Here is a 17,580-nt window from a genome sequence, read left to right as displayed (position 1 = left end):
TGAATTGTGTCTCCTCAAAATTCATCTTTTGAAATCCTAACCCCCAGTGTGATGGTGTTAGGAGATGGGGCCTTTGGGAGGTAATTACGTTTAGATGAGGTCAAGAGGGTGTGGCCCTCATGTGGTGATTAGCACCCTTATAAGAAGAGGAGGAAAGTGAGGACACATCTAGAAGGTGGCTGTCTGCAAACCAGGAAGAGAGTCATTACCAGCAATCGAATCCACCAGCACCTTTGATCTTGAGGAGATAACAGTGAGCAGTGGCTTGAAGCGAGATCTTAGTTCCCTGCCCAGGAATTGAACCTGGGTAGCCTGGGTGAAAACCAGGAATCCTAGCCACCAGCCCACCAGGGGCTAGAGGCTAGAAACAAAGTTGCCCTGGCTCTTGCCCCTGTTGAAAAATGAATTTCTCAAGGAGGCAAAAACTGTAAAAACAGGTACAAAGTTTATTATTAGCGACACAGCACAACAAGTAGGAGAGCACACAGAGAAACAGTTTGTTTTAGACAGAAGCAAGGCAGATATAGACACCCTGAGAGAAGGGGTGTGGGAGTCCTCCCTAATGAGGAGGAGTGCACCAGAGAGGTGATTCACATCACTTATATAGAGCAGTTCTTCCAGGTCTTTGTTTACCTTTGGCAAACTATCTCATTTCTTTTCCACAGGGACCTGTCCTAGACCCCTGCCTGACATGCATGCGTATCTTTTTACCATGGATTCCAGTACAGAAGCCTATGGGGAGGTTGACACCACCTATTATGTGGTGGTGCCGCCCCCACCCCTTGACCCCCAGGAGCCTTTCTGCGCATGTTTAGTCAAGGAGGTCTCCTTGACCTCAAGAATGAGAAATATGTGGTTTCTTTATCTTTTATCCAAGTGGGGCTCAGCTCCTCCTTGCTCCTGCCATTATCTTTTTCTTGAGTATCTGTCCACAGGGGACAGATGCCAGCTTCTCAGCCTGAAGCCCATCTATCTCCTGCCTCACCTTGATCTTAGACTTCCCAGATTCTGGAAATATGAGAAATAAATGTCTATTGTTTAAACCACCCAGTCTGTGATATCTGTTATAGCACCCAAACCATCTAATACATCCAGTAAGATGCATACTGAAGAATTTATGGATAAAGTGTTAAGAGTGTAACCCTTTTAAATGGTTCAGTAAATGTGTACCCTATATCACCTTCTGTCTGCCTGTCCATTTATCTATGCAGCAACTATGGCAAAGCAATAAGAATTGTGGAGTCCAGGTAATGGTTACTTGTTTTTTCATTGTCTTTCTACTTTTTTCTGTGTTTGGAATTTTCATAATCAAAGTCAATTTTTCTCTATAGTCTTAGATATTTTTAAATTCTTACTTTGATTTTTCCTGGGGTAGCATTCAATTGCTAGACTAATTTGAGGAAAATTGATATATTTAAAATACTGAATTTCTTTAATAGAAATTTCATAAAATATCAAATTTGTTTAATTAATGGAAAAGGTATAGATTTCAATTTATTTAAGTCCTCTTATGCCCTTCAGTAAGTAAATCATCATTGGTTTATTATGAGGCATTGCATGATTTTGCTGCAATTGTGAAAGGGCCTCTTTTTTTCTCTTATACAGTTTCTACTTGGTCATTGCTGGTGGACAGGGAAGCTTATTGATTTTACGTATTGTTCTTGTATCCTACGATTATTACTACAAGGTACAGCCTATATCCATACTAAGAAATGCAAAGATTTTTTTCATTAAACATATATTTCTCAGCTTCTTTTGTTCACCAGAGAGACAGTATTTTCAATTATTGTCCAGACTAATTTCAGTTCCTTCTCCTGGCTTCTCACAAGGCCCAGAGGTCTACTGGAGCAAAAGAAATTACACCTATTACAGTCTGACCAAAAAAGAGAATCTACTACATCTGGGACACTTTTATTTACACCAAAGCCGAACACAACTTCGAAATTAAACTCTTCTTTATTTTAGCCCGATTTCTGGGCAGTGCAGTCTCTCATCATCTCATTTTTGTAAGTGTAAAGGAGGACTTGTGAGGATTTATTAACCTATGTTCAGAGTAAACTCTGGGGGTACAGTCAGTAAAACTGTGATTTCAGCTACAGAAGTTTCCTGCTGTATTTACTTCCAACAGGCTTTTAAAAAATCAAGGTATAATTAACGTACAATAAAAGCAAAGATTTTAGGTATTAGTTCAATGAGTTTTAAAATTATATACAACTGTGTAACCACCACCCAAAACAAGATACAGAATCACGGACCTTTTAAAAATACCATCCATGCAAAGGTGAGCATGGTTGCCTGTGTCAGGCCTTTATCCTGACAATCCCCCTTACCATTCCAATCCATCCCCCACTCTTCCATTGCCCCTGCTTACTGCTCTCCATTGTCTCTGACACCCCTTGGTGCCATACCTCAGCTTCTGAAACTTTCCTCCTGCTCTCTCACCCTGACTGAATTGGATGGTCTCTGCTGGCTGGTGTCTCAGTCTTTTTCTTCATACAGGACTTGACTGTTCTCTCTTGGACTCTGCAAAATTTGCTGCAGACCCAAGTTGTCCCTGCCTTTGGCCCCAGCTGCTGGGCCAAGCCCACCAGGTCTCCTCCCACTGGGGCTTGGTGGTCGTAGTATAGAGCTTGCGAGGTTAGTAATCAGGAGAGACAACCAGGTAATCTGAAGTAGCTAATAGCCTCCTTCACTTTACTACACACATTTTTCTTTCCAATTGTTGCAGGACAAGAAAGACATCCTTGTCTGACTCTGCCCCATCCACACAGAAGTAGATTAAAGGCATCAATTTCAAGTCACTTCTCTAGTTGTAGAAGTGTAAGAGCAATTTATTCTTTATCTCGTGTTGTGGCTAGGAAGGAAATTCCTTGCAAAGGTTTTCAGAGAAAACTAGCTACCAATTCCAATACACTGGGTGATTTTTCTGTCTTTTTGTTATAAATTTTCCCATCTATGAGGAAATCCTAGCCCAGTCGTGGTTCTCCACTTGCACCCACTATTTCCTATAGGAGTAGGGAAGGCAGGAAAGAGTAAAATGCACAGATCTATACTCCCACCAAATTCTTACATGGTGGGAGGTTTTCACTATTCATGATTCTTTTTCTTCTCCAATGATACAAGAGCACAAATGGGCAGATTAAGTTGGATTCTCCATTAATTTCCTCTTTTCATTTTTAAATACAGATTCATGTGAGCAGTGAATGATTTTATCCAAAGGTAGGGACTATGCAAAAGAAAAATAACAGAAGCCTGAAACGATCCATAATATAGGCAATCAGTTTCTAGAAATTGTATATAAAAGTGGATTTTCATTTAACAATATTTATTGAAAGAAAAGCAATTATGTTTTCACATTTAACGTATTAATTCTTTTAGTTTGTGCACTACTAAAAATTATATTTAAAACTTATGCGTCTGACTTAAATCTAGCTGCCAAAATAACACTAAAATGTATTTAGAGAATCCAAGTGATGAGTTTGGGGATCAGACGTGTCTTGGACTATGTTCCACCCTGCTCCCCTAGTAAAATTTCAAAATGGCAAATCTAATAGTATCATATTATCAATTAAAATGTTCTAATAGCTCCCTGCCCCATGTAGGGAAAGTCTTCTTGAGTTTATTTTCTGGACCATCCTATACATTTCTATGAGAGTGATCTTTATTTTCTGTCTTTTTTTTCTTCAAGTTTTATTAAGATATAGTCGACATACATCACTGTATAAGTTTAAGGTGTACAGCATAAGGATTTGGGACTTTTTATTATTTTTTTTTTAGTTTTAAAAGTTTCAAACCTATGGAAAATTTAATTTAGGGGGAAAACTTTAGTATCTGAACCATCCAAGAGTAAGTTACAGACATCATGACTGTATTTCCTAAGAACAGGGACATTTTCTTACATAACCATAATGTCATTGTCAAATTCAGAAAACTTAACATCATTACAATGTTATCGAATATTTAGTCCATCTTCAAAATTCACCAGTTGTCCTAATACTGTCCTTTATAGCACTTTTTCCCCTGACCCAGGAAGAAATGCTTTTCCTAAAGATTAGCCTCAGGATGTACATTTTTGCAGGAGTCCTCTGCTGTGATGGTGTATCCTTGATGTATCAGATTAGGACTCCAGGATGTCAATTTCCCCCATTCTGGGTAATTCACGAACTTTGATTCATTAAGGTGTTGTCTGCCCGATTTTCCACTGTAAAGGTGTAATTTTTCCCTTTGTATCTAATAAACAATTCGTGGGGAGATACTTTAAGACCACAAACTTTCACCCAATGATTCAGTACACATTGATGATTCCAAATGAGTTGTTACTATTCTGTATTATACTATACAATGCAGACTGGTGATTTTCTAATTGTCTTCTACATTCATTAGTTGGCATCCTAGACCTAAATAGATGTTTCTCCAAAGAAGACATACAGATGGCCAATAGGCACATGAAAAGATGCTCATCGTCGCTAATTATTAGAGAAATGTAAATCAAAGCTACAATGAGGTACCACCTCACACCAGTCAGAATGGCCATCATTAAAAAGTCTACAAATAATATGGGATTTCCCTGGTGGGCCAGTGGTTAAGAGTCTGTGCTCCCACTGTAGAGGGCATGGGTTCGATCCCTGGTCGGGAACTAAGATCCCACATGCTGTGGGGTGCGGCCAAAATAACTTTTTTTAAAAAGTCTACAAATAATAAATGTTGGAGAAGGTGTGGAGAAAAGGGATCCCTCCTACAGTTTTGGTGGGAATGTAAATTGGTACAGTCATTATGGAAATCAGTATGGAGGTTCCTCAAAAAGCTAAAAAATGAGTTGCCATATGATTCAGCAATCCTACTCCTGGGCATATACCCAGACAACACTATAATTCGAAAAGATACATGCACCCTAATGTTTTTTGTTTGTTTGTTTTTGGGCCACACTGTGAGGCATGTGGGATCCTATTTCCCTGACCAGAGATCAAACCCATGCTCCCTGCAGTTGGAACGCAGAGTCTTAACCACTGGACTGCCAGGGAAGTCCCACACCCCAATGTTTATTGCAGCATTATTTACAATAATCAAGACATGGAAACAGCCTAAATGTCCATCAACAGATGAATGAATAAAGAAGATGCGTTATACATATACAATGGAATAACACTCAGCCACAAAAAAGAATGAAATAATGCCATTTGCAGCAACATGGATGGACCTAGAGATTATCATACTAAGTGAAGTAAATCAGAAAGAGAAAGACAAATACTGTATGATATCACTTATATGTGGAATCTAAAATACGACACAAATGAACATATCTATGAAACAGAAAGAAATAGAGGACAGACTTGTGGTTGCCAAGGAAGAGGTGGGGGAGGGAAGGCTTTGGAGCTGGGATTAGTAGATGCATAGTATATATAGGATGGATAAACAACAAATACAACACAGGAAACTATATTCAATATCCTGTGATAAACCAGAATGGAAAAGAACATGAAAAAGAAAAAGTAATATGTATATAACTGAGGCACTTTGCTGTACAGCAAAAATTAACACATTGTAAATCAACTATATTTCAATAAATTTTTTTAAGTTGGTATTCTATAGAAAAAAGAGCTTTCTTTTCTCTCCCTTTTATGTATGTATGAACGTATGTATGTATACATGTAAGTGGTTTGATGGATGGATTATGGATTATCACTTGTTTTCTACAATGGGTTATAATCCCTTACGTTGTATATTTTGATGCTCAAATTGTATCAGATTTGACTAGTGGGTGGCACTTCATACTAGCTTCCGTGTCTTTTTGACATGTCCTTATCAATTTTTTAGTGCTTTCTTATGTTCTGGCACAAGAACATGTGTAAGTTGTCCTTTCTGTTCCTAGAATCATCCATTCTTTCAAGAAGGCCCAGTTCCCTTCTTTGGGTAATGATATTTAGAAAGTATATGAGGCCTCTGTGATCTAGCTTTGGTCTCATCTGAAAATCCCCCTGTGACTCTGTCACTGCCTCCTGTGCTCAGCCACATAGAGTCCCCAAAGTGTCGTGCTCTTCCATATACTTGCTCTTCCTGGATGCCCTTGCCACTACTTTTCTGTATGGCCAATTCTTACTCCTTTTCACAACTATTCAAGTATTAACTGATGTGTGGTCTTCTCTGACCACCACAGAATCCTACCCTGAGCTACACTCCTTGCAGCACTTCCTCCAGAACTCCTCTCACATGGTAAAAAAATGGCATCTCATTGTTTTAATTTACATTTGCCTGATTACCAGTGTAACTGAGAATATTTGCTTTGTGTGTGGGAAATAGAAAATAATACGGTTCAAGATAACAGGAGAACTGGGATTATAAAGCAATGAGGTTGCTATTCTTTGTGGTACTGCAGTTGAATCTTCTATAACCAGTTAGTATCAAATAATGTAGAGAAGGTTATAGTGCAATGACAATTTGGATTATTGTTATTTATAAAAATAATTATTTACTTATTAAATAGATAATACATCCACATGGCTCAAAATTCAGAAAATGCAAAGCAATAGGCAGTAAAGAGTCTCCATCCCTCTGGCGTCTGCAAATCACCTGGCTGCCTTCCTATAGGTAAACAATGTTTTCAATTTTTTTATGTATCCAGATATAGTCTATGTAAATGCAAGCATATATTGGTTATTATATACCCTGTATGTGGTTTACTTTTATATCTTAAAACAAAATGACCTAAAACAACTTACAAGCAGAAAGACGTTTATAAATTTTAACAAAGATATGTAAGATTACACTGCAGTCCATAGATTCTAAGTCAATATTAGAATAATATCTCAACATTAAGAATTAGCTACATTTTCCCCTAAAAAAGTGGCAAAAAGGTGCTTAAAATGTTTGTGGTCACAGGTCTCTCTACCAGAATGTCTCTGGTACTATATTTTATTTTCTTCATTACAAAACATACCTGGATCATTGTTTCCAATACATTTTTGAGATATAATGGACATAACATTATATTAATTTCAAGTGCACAACATAATGATTTGCTATCTGTATATATTTTTAAATGATCACAATAAGTCCAGTTAATGTTCGTTACGGTACATAGTTACAATTTTTTTTTTCTTGTGATGAGAACTTTCAAGATCCATATTTGAAAAACTCTATTCAGATATGCAATACAGTTATTATTAACTATAATCACCATACTGCACATTACATCCCCACAGGACCATGACTTATTTATTTATAAATGGGAATTTGTACCATTTGAATTCCTTCATTCATTTTGCCCATCCCCTTAGCCCCGTCTCAGGCAACCAACAATCTGTGCTCTTTATCCGTGAGTTTATTTTTTTGTTTGTTTGTTTTGATTTGTTTTGTTTTTAGATTCCACATATTAGTGAGATCATATGGTATTTATCTTTTCTGTCTGACATTTCACTTAGCATAATGTCTTCAAGTTCCATCCATATTGTCGCAAGTGTCAAGAGTTCATTCTCTTTAATGGCTAAGTAATATTCCATTGTATATATATATATACCACATCTTCATTATCCATTCATCCATTGACAGACATTTAGGTTGTTTCCATGTCTTGGCTACTGTAAATAATGCTGCAATGAATATGGGGGTGCAGATATCTTTTCAAGTTAATGTTTCTATTTCCTTCACATAAATACCCAGAAGTTGAATTGCTGGATCTTATGGTAATTCTATTTTTAATTTTTTGAGGAACCTCCATAGTGTTTTCCATAGCAGCTGCACCAATGTATCATCCCTCCACCAGTGCACAAGGGTTCTCTTTTCTCCACATCCTCACCAACATTTATTATTTCTTGTCTTTTTGCTCCTAGCCATTCTAACAGGTGTGAGGTGATATTTCATTGTAGTTTTGATTTGCATTTCCCTGATGATTAGTGATGTTGACCATCTTTTCATGTACCTGTCTGTATGTCTTCCTGGAAAAATGTCTCCAGTACAGTTTTGTTTTGTTTTTTGTTTGTTTTGGGTTTTTGTTTGTTTGTTTTGGGGTTTTTTGGTTTTGTTTTTTGTTTGGGTTTTTTGGCCACTGCACACGGCTTATGGGATCTTAGTTCCCCGAACAGGGATTGAACCTGCACCCTCAGCAGTGAAAGCATGGAGTCTTAACCACAGGACCACCAGGGAAGTCTATCCAATACTTTTTTTTTTTTTGGCTGCGTTGGGTCTTTGTTGCTGTGTGCGGGCTTTCTCTAGTTGCGGTGAGCGGGGGCTGCTCTTTGTTGTGGCGTGAAGGCTTCTCATTGTAGCGGCTTCTCTTGTTGCAGAGCACAGGCTCTAGGTGTGTGGACATCAGTAGTTGCAGTGTGAGGGCTTCAGTAGTTGTGGCATGCGGGCTCAGTAGTTGTGGCGCATGGACTTAGTTGCTCCTCAGTATGTGGGATCTTCCCGGACCAGGGATCGAACCTGTGTTCCCTGCATTGGCAGGCAGATTCTTAACCATACACCACCAGGGAAGACCCTCCAATACATTTTTTTAAAGCATTTTCTTTTGCTCCATTTTCCTCTTGTGTGGCAAACAGAATTAATTGACAGGAGGCCCTCATACTTGCCAATATAGACACAAGCAACAAAACATCAAAAGCTGAGCTTTCAGTTTTAAAAAGTGGAGAGGAAAGTGCGCTGGTTTAGGCAGAAAGAAAGATGAATGTTGTGTTTATAAGAGATGTAGGCATGTTGCTTGGAAATATGAAGCTATTTTTTATTTACATCAAATCAGTAAATACATTCACATATGGCATTTTAAGTCCTTAAGGAGTCAACGTCTGGAAATGTCAGTGATTACAGGCTGCTCTCAGAGTAAAGTTAACAGAGCTGGAATTATTTCTAAAGAAACCTTTAAAATATTCTGAGTGCTACCTATTTTTAAAAATAGCATTGTAAGAAGATTGGCAAAATATTTAAAATAATTTTCTAGAAACAAGCTTTACTTTCAAAAGAGCTTTGATCAAATACTTCATCATGATGAATAAAGCCAATTACACTTGTGGTCCTTGTGAGCTGCTTTTAGAAATTCATGTGCAAACCTTCTTCGAGCACTTCAGTCTCCTGCATTTCCCTGCAGGACCTTCTTCAAATCACTGTGAGGTTTACTGCCCCTCCAGTGGGCTATTTATTTTACTACTCTATTTTGTTGGTTACCTTGATATTCTTCCTGCCCTCCCCAAATATATTCTGAATGATTAAAGGCAGAAATTCTGCTTTATGTATCCCTTAAGTCTCCCACAGTACCTAACACATAATAGGAACTCCAAAACATCTTTTCCTTGATTATCAGTCTACATCACCTGTAAGGCGGAACCGCAGCACAGATCCCAAGCAAGAAATACACCTCTGTGTTATCATTTTAGGTGGGAACTGAAAGGAGAGCTACATGTTCTAAAGGTGTACAAGTTATTTTTCCACTTCCCATGTATAAATATAAAATTGATGACTGCCTTCTCTTTCAATACATAAGTTGTAAAGGCAACTATTGGATAATAATGTAAGGCACAAAGCAATTAATACATCTACATAACAAGCTATGGTATATATATATATTTTGAATATATTATATATATTTATGTGTGTATGTATATATACACCTATACATTTAATTTTCAAAAATACTATACACCATTTAAGAATAAAAAAGGTATAAAGAATGACATTACAGATACCCATGTACCCACTATGCCACTTAAGAATGAAATGTTGCCAACTCAGCCATAGCCCACCATAACCACTCTGATTATCTCCACTTTCATCCCCTAAAGTATTTTCATTATCCTTAATTTGCTATTTATCATTCCCTTGCATTTCTTTAAAACTGTAATACATATGTAGGTATCCTTAAGCAATATATACTATTTGAAACCTAATACCACAATTAATTCATCCATTTTCCTGGTGATGAACATTAGGATGTCTCCAGTTTATAGCTATGAACAAACAATGTTGCTGTAGACATTCTTGTGCATTTTTCTGATTTATATAAGACTGACTCTAGAGCTGTACATGTTTTTTATTTTACTAGGTATTGCCAAATTTTTCTGTAAATTGTTTCTCCAATTTATGCTCTCACTGTCAGTGTATGAAAGTACCCATCACTCTGTATTCCCAACACCTGTATTGTCATACTTTTTATTTTTTACCAAATTCCTGAGTATAAAATAGTATCTCATTGTAGTTTTAATTTGCAAGTTCTTAATTACTAGTGAGGTTCGACATACTTTCATTTGTTTATTAGCCTTTTACAAGGTTTTTTCCCCTATAAATTTGTGGTTGTATAGTAAAGAACATGGTCGTTCCCCAAAAGAGGTCTAGCCTTTGGTCTCAGCTTCTTAGAGATAATCTCTAAGCCCTTAGAATGCCTGATAGGAGTGTTTTTGTTTGCCTGAGGACCTTGGGTCATACCAGATAGACTAATGATAGGATTAACAATATACTGGGTTGGCCAGAAAGTTAGTTCAGGTTTTTCCATATCATCTTATGGAAAAACCCGAACACCAATAATTTATGGCCCAACCACTACGGAAAACAAAAAATTAAAAATAGATCTACCATGCAATCCAGCAATTCCACTTCTGGGTATATAACCAAAGGAAATGAAAACAGGATTTTGAAGAGATATATGCAGCATTATTCACAATAACCAAGATAGGAAAACAACCTTAAGTGCCCAACAACAGATGAATGGATAAAAAAGATGTGAGATACACACACACACACACACACACACACAATGGAATATTATTCAGCTGTGAGAAAGAAGGTTATCCTGCCATCTGTGACAACATTAATGGACCTCGAGTCCATTAATGGACTTAGTACAATTGTACTAAGTCAGACAGAGAAAGACAAGTACTGTATGATGTCACTTATATGTGGAATCTAAAATAGTCAAGCCCATTAAGAAACAAACAGAGTAAAATGGTGGTTACCAGGGCATGAGAGGTGAGGGGATAAGATTGATGTTGTTTAGGGTGCGAACTTGCCACAAGTAGTAAATAAACCATAGTGATCTAATACACAGTATAAGATGTGTTTATCTTATACTGTGTGTTGTTTATAAGATATATAAACAACAGTATTGTACTATAAAAATATAAAGTGATAAATTTTGTTACAACTGCAATCATATTATAATATATATCAAAGTAACACATTGTACACCTTAAATTTACACAATGTTAAATGTCAAATTTGTTCAATTAAAAAAATGCAATTGGGACTTCCCTGGTGGCGCAGTGGTTAAGAATCTGCCTGCCAATGCAGGGGGCACGGGTTCGAGCCCTGGTCCGGGAAGATCCCACATGCCGCGGAGCAACTAAGCCCATGTACCACAACTACTGAGCCTGCGCTCTAGAGCCTGTGAGCCATAACTACTGAGCCCGTGTGCCACAACTACTGAAGCCTGCGTGCCTAGACCCCGTGCTCCACAACAAAGAGAAGCCACTGCAATGAGGAGCCCACGCACCGCAACGAAGAGTAACCCCCGCTCGCCAGCAAAGAAGAAAGCCTGCACACAGCAAAGAAGATCCAATGTAGCCAAAAGAATAAAAATAAAATTAAAAAAACAAAAACAAACAAAAAAATTAAGCTATTAAAAAAATGCAATTTATGGTAGAAGTTTTGAGTCATGTGATATCAGCTTAACCTCTGGAGGGGCTGGAGACTGAGGTCAGCCACTTGGGGAGTTAACCATGGAGCCCCAGTAAAGACTCTGGATACCGGCTTGGATGAGTTTCCCGGGTTGGCAGTACGCCATGCCTATGGTCACTCATCAGTGCCAGGAAAGAAACACTGTCCAGAGTCCAAGGGGAGAGGGCAACTGGAAGCTCTGCATGTGGTACTTTCCTGGACTTGGCCCTATGTGCTTTTTCCCTTGGCTAATTTTAATCTTTTAAAGATTTTTAAGACCTATTGATTTTAATCCTTTCCCTGTGATAAATTGTAATTGTGAGTATAACAGCTTTCAGTGAATTCTGAGTCCTTGTAACAAATTATCCAACCTGAGTATGGTTTTGGGACCCCCTTGAAATGGCAGTTGGTGTCAGAAGGGAGGGTGATCTTGTGTACTGTACCCTCTAATTTTGCAGTGGTTGATCTGTTTTGCCTATTTATCCTATTATGTTGTTTAATTTGTTTAAAAATCGATTTGGAGAAGTTCTGATATATTCTTGATATTAATCATTTTTTTGTTGTTATAGGCATTGCGTATATCTTTTGCCAATTTATTTTCTCCTCTTTTGCTACCCATTGAACAGAAGATTTTGATCTGATGGAGTGTCTCAGTCTTTCCTTTATGATTTTTGCTTTCTTTAAAATCTTATTTAAGGATTTCTTTCCTACCCTAATTTCAAAAAGACATTCTCCTACAGGAAATAAAAGTAGAAACGTTTCAGTTTTCACATTTAGGTCTTTAATTCTTCTGGAGTTTGTGTGTTTGGTGTGAGTTAGGAATCTATTAAACAGGATTAGATTTAGCTGAAAATAATAGTGATTTGAAAAACAGTGGCTTACAAATATTGCACTAGTGTATTTATCTTATCCTATGGTAATCAAATATCCCAGCACCGTTTATTTATTAATTCTCTATCCTTTATGAAGCATAGACTTGGTCATATATCAAGTGCCTATGTACGTGTATGGACTCTCTATTCTATTCCATATGTGTATATATATTTTGCCAATTCCACACCATCTTAATTGTTATGGCTGTATTCTGCATTTTGATATCTTATAGAACAAGACACTTCTTGCTTGTTGTTCTTCAGGAATATCTTAGCTTTTCTTAACTTTTTGCTCTTCTACATAAATTTTGGAACCAGCATTTCAAGTTCCATGAAAAAATCTGTGAGGATTCTGTTAGGCATCTGTAGATCAATTTGGGAATAACTAACATTTTTAGGATAATGAGAATTCTTCTTTATGAATATGTTATACCTCTACGTTTATCAGCTCCTTTAAATATTTCTTTAACAAAGTTATATAATTTTCTCAGGTTTAACACATTAGATTTATTCCTGGGTCCCTTATAAGTTTTATTGCTCTTATAAATGATTTTATTTTATTTTATTTTTGGCTGCACTGCACGGCTTGTGGGATCTTACTTCCCTGACCTGGCATTCAACCCAGGCCATCGTCAGTGAAACCACAGAGTCCTAACCACTGGACCATCAGGGAATTCCCATAAATGATTTTAAAATTAGGTTTTCTATTTATTAAGGGAATGTAGAAATGCAGCTGAATTTTGAATATGGATGTCATATTCAGCAACGTACCTTACTAATTCTAAGTATTTGTCTTCTTTTTGTTTTTTTATGTTGACAATTATGGCATATGTGATAAATGTGAGTTTTAGTTCTTTTCTAATTCTTATACTTTTTTATTAGTTTTGTTGTGGTTTTGAACTGGCTAGAAATTTGGTATAATGTCAAATGTTAGCAGTAAAAATGAGCGTCTCATCACAGTCCTTTGTTTAAAAGGAATAGTGGGACTTCCCTGGTGGCGCACTGGTTAGACTCTGCACTCCCAATGCAGGGGGCCTGGGGTTTGATCCCTGGTCAGGGGACTAGATCGCACATGTATGCTGCAACAGTTTGCATGCCACAACTAAGAGTTTGCATTCCACAACTAAGGAGCCCACCTGCTGCAACTAAGACCTGGTGCAACCAAATAAATAAATATTAAAAATAGAATAGTTATGGCATTTTCTCATTAAATATGATATCTGTTGTAGGTTTTTGGCAGATAGATTTTATCAAACTGAGGAAATTCCCTTTTATTCCTAGATTTCTTAAGGTTTACTTTTCTAATGTGAACAGATGCTAAATTTTATCATGTGCTTTTTCTGCTTCTTTGAAATCACTATATACATTTTTTCTTCTTTAAATGTGATAATGTGGTGAATTGTATTAATTTTTATCTGTAAAACCAAATTTGCATACCTGGAATAAACTCTATTGTGGTAAATTAAATGTTTTATATATTGTTTGATTCTGCTTGCCAATATTCATTTTAGGAATTTTGCATTTGTTCATGGGAGAGTCTAAATTATGATTTTCCTTTCTTTTATTGTCCTAGTCCAATTGAAGTAGCAAGGTAAAATTAGTCTCATTTTTCTATTCTCAGAAAGTTTGTATAAGATTGGAAATACCTATAACTGAGTCTCTTTGTTGTACAGAAGTAATTAATACAACATCAAAACACTGTAATTCAACTATACTTCAATAAAAAAAAAACATTGGAAATTACTTTTCCTTGAAAATTTGGTAGAATTCACTTGTAAAAATTTGGTAGAATTTACCTCTTGATCTGGTGTTTTCTTTGTAAGAAGAAACTGCTGGTTCAATTTTTAAATGGCTATAAGGCTACATTAGTATTCTATTATAGTTCGTTTAAGACTTTTGAAAAGTTACTATTTTTTTAGATAAAATATATTCATTTTCTCTAAATTTTCAAATTTATTGGCATAAAGTTATTCAGTTTTTTTATATTTTAATCTCTACTATGCATGTAATTATGTCCCTTTTTTACTACTAATATTTGTACTTACTCTCTTTTTTTCCTTCATCAGTTTTGCCACAGATTTGTCTACTTAATACCAGATTTTGGCCTGTTGTGTCTCCCTATTATTTCTTTTTTTAAAAAATTAATTAATTTATTAATTAATTTGGCTGCGTCAGGTCTTAGTTGCAGCACGCAGCATCTTTCATTGTGGTGCGTGGGCTTCTCTAGTTGTGGCACACGGGCTCTAGAGCTCTCGGGCTCAGTAGTTGTGGCACGCAGGCTTAGTTGCCCCACGGCATGTGGGCTCTTAGTTCCCCGACCAGGGATCAAACCCGTGTCCCCTGCATTGGAAGGCTGATTCTTAACCACTGGATGACCAGGGAAGTCCCTCCCTATTATTTTTTTGTCTCTTTAATCAATGACCAATCTAATTTTTCTTACCTCCTTTCTTTTTTTTTATACAGGTTTAGTTTGCTTCTTTTTTTTTGTTTGTGTTGTTTTGTTTTGTTTTTGGCCTCACCGTGTGGCTTGTGGGGTCTTAGTTCCCCAACCAGGGATGGAACCCACGCTCTTAGCAGTGAAAGCCCGGAGTCCTAACCACTGGACCCCCAGGGAATTCCCTAGTTTGCTGCTTTTTTAACTTCTTAAAGTTGAACACTTAGTCCATTAATTTTCAGCCCTTTTTTCTTTCCTAATATGAGTGTTTAAGGGTATATAAATTTACATTAAAATACTATTTCTGAAGAATTCCATGAGTACTGTCATTATTCAGGTCTAATTCTTAACATCCATCACAATTTCTATTTTGTCCCATGACTTTCAGTGTTTTTTAAATTTAAAAATGTCTATAGAGGTTTTTTGTTGTTATTGATTTCTAATTTCATTGCAGTGTGATAACAGAACATGGTCTGTACGAAATTGAGTCTGAAATTTATCGAGATTTACTTTAAGGGATAATATATGGTTAATGTTTTATGTTCTTGAGAATGATAGGTGCTTTTAATTATTGTTTTGATTTGTTAATTATATCAAGCTTATTATTTCCATTGTTCAACTGTTCTTTATCCTTAATTATTGTTTTATTTATTTAATTTGCTTCATCCATCAATGAAGATGATCAATAAGGTGGCCATATAACCTATAGTCCAAACCAGAACATCTGAGAGTGAAAAAAGCCACAAAAATAAAGATTATATAATTTCTTGAAATATTAATTGACAATTGTTTCAGTGTGAAGGGACGTATAATAATCTACTCAAAAACTATTAAAAATTTTTTCTATACATTTTAAAACTTTTTATATTGATTATCTGAAATTTAAAAAGGGAATTCCCTGGTAATCCAGTGGTTAGGACTCTGTGCTTTTGCTGCCAAGGGCCCAGGTTCAATCCCTGGTTGGGGAACTAAGATCCCGCAAGCCATGTGGCAAAAAAAAATAATAATAATAAAAATAACAATAATGCAAGCAGAATAATTATGCTTAGCCCATGTTTATATACTTTAGTCCATTTGTAAGCTGAATCTGTCTCTAATACTACGTCATTGGTATATTTCTGAAAACTGTATTTTTCAATATGGTTTTATTATTTTTAATTTTTATATAAAATTCCTTGCAACCTTCTCTAAGGTTGCATTTTAGTGTTAAATGACTTAGAATTGTAGACCTCTTCATCTGATTTTTCTCTGTAGTCCACATTTCAAGTTGAGAATATTCAGTCTCTACAGATACTGAGGTACCTGGTAAGCTCAGGACAAATTTTGCTAAATGAAGGATATTTTCAGGTCAATATTTTCATATTAAAAACAAATACTTGTGGGGGAGGGATAAATTGGGAGACTGAGATTGACATATACACACTACTGTATGTAAAATAGATAATAAGGACCTACTGTATAGCACAAGGAACTCTACTCAGTACTCTGTAATGACTTATATGGGAAAAGAATCTAAAAATGAGTGGATATATGTATATGTATAACTGATTCACTTTACTGTACATCTGAAACTAACACAACGTTGTAAATCAACTGTACTCCAATAAAAAATTTAAAAAATTAATTCAGCCCTAACATTTTCAGATACTGTTTTTTTGCTTCCACTCAGAGTGCCTTTCTTTAACACATAATTTTTACAAGATGAAACTCATAAAATAAATTCTCCACTTAAAATTCTTTTGAATGTTTCACCATATTTTGATGCTATAAAATCATAGGCCATTTTTTTCCTTTTTTAAAAAAATTTCATGCCTTTCTGATGCAGAATTCACTTTTACCCAATTAAAAATAGGAGCTCTATCATAAGTTCAGAAACTATAAAACAAAGTTATAGAATTTAACAATTATATCTTTTATCCTATTTGAGCTTTCAATATTTATTTTGTTTAGTTTTCTTCTTAAGGACCAATTTCAATGTCTTCTTATTTGTAAGGTTAGTTTTCAATCACAGTTTTGCTAAAAGCTTCAAAAGTGATAGTTTTTTGGCACACCATTCATTGAGTAAATTCATTAAATATTTCCAACTTACTAAACAGAAGAAATCAAAACATACAGGATCCATTAAAAAAACAAGTTCACTATCAGTGAGGACAGCATAGGTTGACTTACCAGAGCAGTTCTTCAACACTTCAAACATTTCTAATGTCTGCTGAATGGTGGACGACAACAATAAAGTGCCCAGTGTCATGCTCGCTTTTTAAAAAATTGCTATTCAACATCAGCTTCTCTCAAACATTGTGTTGCCTTATCACTCTGTATATACATTTTTAAAAACTGGCACATTTTGTCAAAACTACAGTGAGATATCACTTCATACCCATTAGAATGGCTATTTTTTTTTTTAAAGCAAAACAGAAAAATGTATGTAGAGTAATTGGAATTCTTGTGCATTGCTGGTGGGAATGTAAAATGATACAGCTGATATGGAAAACAGTGCAGCAGTTCTTCAAAACAACCAGAATGCCCACTGTGGGTATTCCGCTTGTGGGAATGTACACAAAAGAATTGAAAGCAGGGACTCTCAGACAGGTATTTTTACACCATTGTTGATAGCAACATTATTCACAGTAGCCAAAAGGT

This window comes from Balaenoptera borealis, assembly GCF_965194805.1.
Source record: "Balaenoptera borealis genome assembly, chromosome: 8".
In the NCBI taxonomy this organism is placed as follows: domain Eukaryota; kingdom Metazoa; phylum Chordata; class Mammalia; order Artiodactyla; family Balaenopteridae; genus Balaenoptera; species Balaenoptera borealis.
This window is presented reverse-complemented; position numbering follows the sequence as displayed.